This window comes from Dipodomys merriami, unplaced genomic scaffold (genome assembly GCF_024711535.1).
Source record: "Dipodomys merriami isolate MVZ:Mamm:240054 unplaced genomic scaffold, mDipMer1.0.p SCAF_2693, whole genome shotgun sequence".
Taxonomy (NCBI): Eukaryota; Metazoa; Chordata; class Mammalia; order Rodentia; family Heteromyidae; genus Dipodomys; species Dipodomys merriami.
In genome coordinates this window covers 30,235-37,902 of record NW_027204152.1, presented here as the reverse complement: position 1 = coordinate 37,902, position 7,668 = coordinate 30,235, and the positions used below count along the sequence as shown (strand labels likewise).

Genomic DNA, 7,668 nt, shown 5'->3' with positions numbered 1-7,668 from the left:
CTCATGGACTGTGACCAGATCCTGAGTTCAAGGTCCAGGACTGGCAAAAACAGACATACACACAATCTGTGCAGCCATCTGGCTAAAGCAGGTCTCCCTCTTGTCCCCAACTGGATTGGACAGACTTTCCTGGTAAAGGAGCTGCTGTCATGTTGACTAGGCCCATTTGGTCTGCATCCCAGGATTCCAGGCACACCCCCATTTTTTCATCATTCTTTTTCACCAATGGGATCCAAGAATAGTGGACATGCCCATATTACATGCTTCCCAGTAGCACCTGGAATCCCTCTGTTGGGTGACACCACTATCAGCAGTTGAGGAATGTAGAGGTGGCTGAGTGGTGAGCAAGAGACTCCAGGTGACTTTGAGGTAGAGTAGGAAACGATGTCCTAGTCAGTGAGTGGGAGAATAGAAGATTTTCTAGAGCCTGGGAATGTGGCCAGCCCAACTTTCCCGTCCTGGCGCTCAGATGTCTGAAACAATAAGAATCAATGAGAGAACTGTGGGCAAAAAGCTGCCACAAGAACACCAGCAGTATCCTCCCGACAGACCTGAAACATTCAAGAAAACAAAGAACACGAAAAAGGGAGGGATCCCCAAGACAAACACCACTGGGGAGCGAGATTGAATGGAGAGTCCAGCGAAAGGTGATGCCGACCATGGGCCTACCCTGACTTTGGACTCAGTCACAGCCACCAGGGTCCAGAGTGTCAAGGGTCCCAATCCCACCAAGGATCCACAGAGGTGCTACCTGCATATGGTGCCCACCCTGGACCACAGAAAAGAAGAAACCAGGCACTCTGTGCCAAGATCCAACCACTGAAGTAGGGAGACAGACCCGCAGGGTCAATGGGAGTAAGAGAGGGAGAAGATAGACCAGATACATGCAGCACCAAAAATGGAGGTAGAAATCCAAAAGGCACCCATACAGCGGTTGGTTTCGGCAGAAAGCGATTTACAATGTGCACTGGCCCAAGTGCAGCAGGCCGCTGATGACAGAGAAAGGGAGCATGAAGCTGTCACCAGCTGCCTACAAGCTACAGAGTGGCGTGTGGCAGAGCTGGAGATAGTGGCTTCTCTGGTCACTGCTGCAAAGGAGAAGACCAAAATGTTCCTCAAACAGCTGAATGATGTGATCCTTCAGCTCGAGGAAAATACCAGAAACTTTGATGACCTGGAGCAAGTGAACACAGAGTTGCAGGAGAAGGTGGAAGTGCTGTAGATACAGAGGAGCAACATGAAGAAGAGAATATGCAAGTTCCAACAAGCGCTGGAGGGCATTAGGTACTGAAGATGGAGTTGAATAACCTGGAGGAACAACTTCATATCCAGGTCCAGGAAAACCAGTCTCCGTCTTCAGAACGTGGAGCAGCAGGAGCAACTGCAGAGACTGGAGGAGAAAGCCTAGGATCAGCAGGAGACCCCTGAGACCCCACGATATGCATGTGTGTGGGATAGACAACCGGAGGAAAAGCTGGCCCTGCTGTGGGACGCTCTCCACCGGGTGAGCAGTGAGAAGGAGGAGCTTGCCAGCATCCTGGACACAAAGCAGCAGATGAAGAAACATCTGCGGGAGCAGTAGGACTGCTCAGAGAAGAAGATAGAGAAATGGATAGTGGTGGCTGAGAGAGAGAGAGCCAAGCAGCTCAGGAGCAGCAGGAGCAGTCCCTGGGCCAGTGCAGGAGTTCAGAACCTCCTGTGAATGGCACATTGTCTCCAATGAGCGACTGTGGTCTGAGAAGGAGGCCCTGCAGCAGCACTTAGAGAGGCAGATCCAGCTGCTGGAGCAGCTGATGCAAGTGAAGGGCTCAACAAACTGGAGGGACCAGGTGGTGTCCCCGAAGTGGCAGGACACTCTCAAGTGCCTGGAAGCCACCAGATCACAGGAGGAATGCCTGCAAGCCCAGCTGAGCTTCCTGGCTTTCCCTGGGGAAGGGGAAGGGATGAGCCCTGGAGAAGCAAAAGGTAACTAGGTGAATCCCCCCCACCACATGTGACCATCACACAGGATGGAGAGGTTCCCCAGACCAAGAGTGACATGGCTCTGAGAGTGCTCTTGGAGGATGAGATCCACAGGGGGAAACTCCTGACCCAAGAATGGTGGGCTAGCTTCAGGCACCCCATGGCCAACCCAGCAGCTCAGTGCCAGACTGAGCTGGAGCCACAGACCCTCATCCATGACCTGCCTGATGAGGTGGACTTCCAGAGTCCAGCAGGTGAGCTCCACCATTGATGCAGCCAGCTTTTGGCACACATCCAAACTATCAAGGAGTCCCTCATGGTGTGTAAAGAGCAGATGTTGGTCCTGAATGAGCTATGTTGGGAAAAAGCCCAGTGCATGCACTGGCTGTCTCAGGAGAAGATCGAGAAGAGGAGAGTGTTTAGGAGCTGCTGTCACTCCTAGCCAGGGAAAGCACAGACAGCAGTTTCCAGATGCCAGCACAGGCTGAGCCTCCCATCCCCCTCCCCAACACTGCTTCAGAAGCAACTTGAAGACAGCATGGAAACTGCCAGAGGAGAGGTCAGGGTTCCCGACCCCATAGTGGATTCCCCCAAGGAGCAGGTCCCGCCCCAGATGCCCCACATCCAGATCTGCCCACAGCTTCCAGGCTCAGGGGAGGAGTGCTCTCTCACTTTCTCCGGTAGACTGATGTAGATGACGACTCTCTATGTGACATACTGACTCTCAAAAGCGTTGGCAGCCACCAGAAGTAGGTGACCAAGTGGCTTTCTCTCAGGCCTCCATCTGCCGGGCAACGGGAAGGTTAAACTGGGGGTAGGGTAGGGCAGAGGCTGAAGGGAGTTGGCCCAAACTCAAGGGACATCTAATGGCCTATTGGTGGCCCATTGGTGACTTCTGGCATGCTAGGCAAACACTCTACCACTGATCCACATTCTCAGCTAGGATGATTTTTCCCCCTCCCAAACCCATATGGCCATTCCTCAGATAAATAGGAAGTAGGGGCTAGGATTAATATGAAGCACAAGTCTGGTTCAACCCAAAATATTCCCCTGCCCCCTCTTCCCACACCCTGAGTTGAAGTTTTTCTTCTACCATTGAGGGATGAGAGAGGGAGGGGGGAGTCCCAAGAAAATACCAACAACAGTGGCCCCCTGAGTCCCACATCCTTCCCCACACAAGTGGTCCTCCAGATTCCAATCTTACCTGACTCAATGTAAAGTCTAAACTGTCTCCCTACCACTGCAAGGCTCAGGATGAAATAAAAGTCAGCCCAGGCCTCAGCCCACACCCAAAGTGGAAGCTCCTAGTCCCAGACCTACTTCCACCTCTGACTGCCCCTAGTTAGGCCACACCCACCACTCACCACTATGATGGTGGTGATGACCTCATGGATGGATTCCAGGAAGAAGGTCTATGGCAAAGAGCAGAAGCATCAGGGTGAGCAGGGCAGAAGGAGGTGGGGTGATTGCTCTGGGATCTTCCTTGGAGCCCTCCCATCCAGCCAGAACCATGCTGACCCAAAGCACGAACAAGGCCAGGGGGTGAGACGAGATGGAGGAGCACAGGATTAAAGGAGGTACTGCTTTGTCTTGGAGGACTTGATTAATTCCAATTATAATTAATTCCAATTACATTTGGCCCATGACAATCCCAAAGACATCATGCAATGCCTCTCCGTGTTGTTGTTGGTCGTGAAGGCTGTCCCTGAGCTCTTTTTCTCAAGGCTGGCACTCTACCACTTGAGCCACACTGCCATTTTTGTTTTCTGATGGTTCATCGATAAGAGTCTCATACACTGTCCTGCCCAGACTGGCTTGGCACCATGATCCTCCAGATCTCAGCTTCCTGCGTAGCTAGAATGACAGGCATGAGCCACCAGTGCCCAGTATGTGATGCCTTTTGAAGGCATCTTGGCGAGTCTGTAAAGGAGCCCCAAAGGGCCTGGATAGACGATGACCCAATCAAGGAGCCGGGATGGGGGAAGGTTGACCTTCTAGCCATTCTGTTCCTCCAAAATTGAAGATGCCAGGTGATGTTGTATGCACCAAACATCTGGGCCAGCAGCCACCAGGCTTAGTGGGGGAAAAAGTAGAGAATACCCAAAGACTGCAGTGTAGAAATCTCTGATTTTGCATATATGTGGTGTGTGTGTTTGTGTTGTGTGTGTGTGTGTGTGTGTGTGTGTGTGTGTGTGTGTGTGTGCAGCCCCACTTCCTTTTTGATGGTTAATTGTAGGTATGAGTCTCAAGGACTTTGCTGTCCATGGTGGCTTTGAATCATGATTGGGGGCCCCAGGGAAGCAAGAGTAAACACAAGTGACAAGTACAATCCCTATTGTGGGCCACTCCTGCCCCCTGGTGGCCACACACGGAACATGCGGTCTCATGCCATTATCCTCTAGAGTTCAATTTGGGCAAGTTACTAGGGCCAAGCTGACTTTTGCTCACCCTGATTGCTGATGCCTGAGTAGGTCTGTTCAACCCTAGGCCCAGAGAGCTCCAGGAGGCCCAGCTTTCCAGGGCAACAGGGAAGGGAGAGGTCAGCTCCAGGCTGAGCTAAGAGCCTTTGCCCACGGATACCCTAACTTGGCCTTACTTATCACCATAAGACCTGTCAGAGAAAAACCCCAAAAAACAAAATTGGATCTGTGCCTCCAAGTGTTAGAGCTCTAGCATTGAACCAAAGAGCTCAGGGACAGGGCCCCCAAGCTTTTAGTTAAAGACCCCCAGCTGACTTCCCTCATAAAACACAGCTTGTCTAAATGTGAACTGGTAGGATTTGTGACGTGTTTCTGAAGAATGGTGATACTGAAGAAAGCACCCTAATTCTAATGACAGCTGAACTTGTGACATACAGCTATGTGCTGAGTCCTTCACAGGGCGCTATTTACTGGGTCCTTCCCTCATGGGAGTTATATGCTGAGTCCTTAAAAAGATGCTGTTTGCTGAGTCATCCCAAAGGGTGCTATGTGCTGAATCCCTGAGAAGAGTGGGCCATCCTGGTTTTTTTTTAAGGGGGCTTTTTGCTGAGTCCATTACACAAAGTATTGTACTCTGAGTCCTTCAAAAGTTGTGGTGTGTTAATGCATCCTAAAGGGTCCTGCTATGTGTGAGCCATTGAGAAGAGAGGGATGAAGTGTATTTTGAGTGCTGTGTGCCAAGTCCTTTCCATAGGGTGCTCTGTACTGTCCTTCAAATGGTGCTGTGTGCTGAGAGCTTCCACAGTGTGGTATGTGCTGAGTCCTTCAAAATTGTTCTGTGTGCTGAGTTTATCTAAGGAAGCTGTGCACTGGGTGTTTTACACAGCGTGCTTCAACACAGATTGTGATGAGTCCCTGGGAAAGAGTGCTATGTGCTGAGTGTTTCAAAGCATGCCATTCACTGAGTCCTTTACACTGTGGGCTATAGACTCCCTCCTTCAAAGGGTGCTGGGTAGAGTACTCAGCATACTACATGCTGAGTCCTTCAAGGGGAGCTGTGTGCTGAGTCATTTACACAGGGTGCTTTGTGCTGATTTTGGAAGTGTGCTGTGTGCTGAGTCATCCCAAAGGGTGCTATGTTCTGAGTCCTTGAGAGGTGGTTATCCCCAACAATCACACAGACACAAACACAAACACACATACACACAGGAGTGTCACCATGCAACTGCTTGGTGTGTGGAGTGGAGGGGGATGGAGGAGAGTCTCCTCCAGCGGTGGGGCTGAGGGGAGATTCGATCCCCTGGGCCGGTACTAGGGGTGGGGGTAATGTTGAGCTGAGGTAAGGCTGCAATTGCCATGGTCCAGAAGCCTCAGGGCCCAGTCAGGGCTGCAATTGTGGCCAGGGGTGGGGGGTGGGACCCAGGGGAGGAGGGGGCGGGGCCCAGGAGCACACTTTGGTGGCAGCAATGGCCAGGAGCTCCAGGGGCATCGGTGTGTGTGCAGCAGGGGTGGGTGGCCCAGGAGAGGAGTGTGGGGCAGAGAGAGAGCTGGGAGAAGAGCGAGCATGAGCACTAGCACGCGTGGAAACGGCTTCAGTGGCTGGCGGGTGCTCCGATCATAGTGTGGGTCCTGGCCGGGAGCGCAGAGCATGTGGAGCTGCAAGGCACGCACATCGCCACACGCAGCCCCTCGGAGGCGCCCAGCCATGGTGGCCCTGAGTCTGAGGTCCCGGTGCGGGGAGCACGGCAGAGGCAGTGGCTGCTGAGGCGGCGGCGGCCACAGGTTAGGAGGCCGCTGAGTCTGCGGTGGTGGCTGAGGAAGAGCAGAGGCTGCGCACAGCTACACCACGCGCCCGCGCTGGGTTTCAAACATGGCGCTGCTGGCTGGGACCCACGGAGCCTCTAGCAGTCACCTGGCGGAGATGTTGCGCCCCTGGCCTGCTGGTGGCCCTGACTTGGTTCCAGCCCTCGGTTCTCAGACTCCTGGCGCCACACGGAATCGCAGCCTACAGCTTCTTCCAGCAGCACACGTGAGTGGCCGACCTGAGCTCCCGCACTCCACAACCCCCCCTGTAAACCCCATCCCCCACTCTACCCTTCCTCCCCACCCTCGCGGCCCCGACCCTTGCCTCTTGCCTCCCCATCCTGCCCTGCCTGTGCCTCCACCGTGCCCCACAGTCTGTCCTGGCTCTGCCACAAATGCACCCCAGGGGTGGGGGGTGGAGGTGGGTGTCCACCTGAGGATCCCACCCTCATCCCTAGTGGCCAGTGTTCCAGGAAAAGGGGAGCTGCAGGGATGGGGAGGAGGGGACACCACAGAACCCCTGGCCTGGAGCAGTGGGAACCACACAGCTGTGCATCTGCACCCTACCTCTCCCTGGTGGGAACCTGGTGGCTTTAGTCAGAGGTGGGGAGCTGCACCTCCACACCTACCTTCTAGGTTCTTTTCCCTTTTGCTGGGCAGGGGTTGTTGGATGCAGAAGATAGACTCCGTTGTTGTGTGAGCCCTTGTCTTCTGCGCTCAGTCACCCTTTCACCTGAGGTCATTCCCAGAAGAGCCCACTACAGAGGTGAGGGCACTGGGGTCAGATAGAAGGTGGGTATTTGGGAGAAAAACACACCCCCTCTGACACACATATAACCGGCCTGTACACCAACCCCAGCATTCAACAGTTCTGACTGGGTGATCACATTTCCCAGTTCTGCCAGCTTCTGCTAGTGCTACCAGTCCATCTAGTCTCCTAGTCCTCACCAAGAATTTGCCACGTTGCCCAGAAGTATGTAGGAGGGAAGTAGGGAGTCCATCCATGTATATAGCCTTTAGGACCCCATCAAAGTCCCCAACAACGCCCCCACCCCAGGTCAGACACCTTTCTGGAGGCACCTGCTTTGTTTTCTGTCCAGGCTCTGAGAAGCCACGTGTCTCGGAACTCCTTCACCCAGCATCCTGGTCTAGGGTTTTGGTGAATGGGGAGTCAAGGCTTGTTGTTACCAATGGGAAGGGTCTGGCCCTTCTGCATTATGAGAGCATTGTTCCCCTTGGGTGAGATCCCTTGGTTCTGACAAGGGAACCCCTGTGCTCCAGCTAGTACATTGCCCAGGTGAGAAACCAACAAACTCAGGAGAGACACTGCTCTGAATCTGTGTGTGTGTGTGTGTGTGTGTGTGTGTGTGTGTGTGTGTGTGTGTGTGTGCGTGTGTGTGCGTGCGAGAGAGAGAGAGAGAGAGAAAGAGACAGAGAGAGAGAGAGAAAGAGAGAGAGAGAGAGAGATAATCTTTCTCATTGT

At 53.4% G+C, this 7,668-nt stretch overlaps 1 long non-coding RNA gene across 1 annotated transcript; it reads right to left on the bottom strand.

The window, feature by feature from the left end:
- Positions 1-283: 283 nt before the first annotated feature.
- On the bottom strand, positions 284-3,272 carry LOC138837260 (uncharacterized). Its single transcript, XR_011375284.1, has 3 exons — positions 3,167-3,272; positions 2,635-2,746; positions 284-473 (listed from the first exon to the last, which is right to left on the bottom strand). It is a non-coding gene; the product is annotated as an uncharacterized lncRNA (long non-coding RNA).
- Between the last annotated feature and the right edge of the window lie 4,396 nt (positions 3,273-7,668).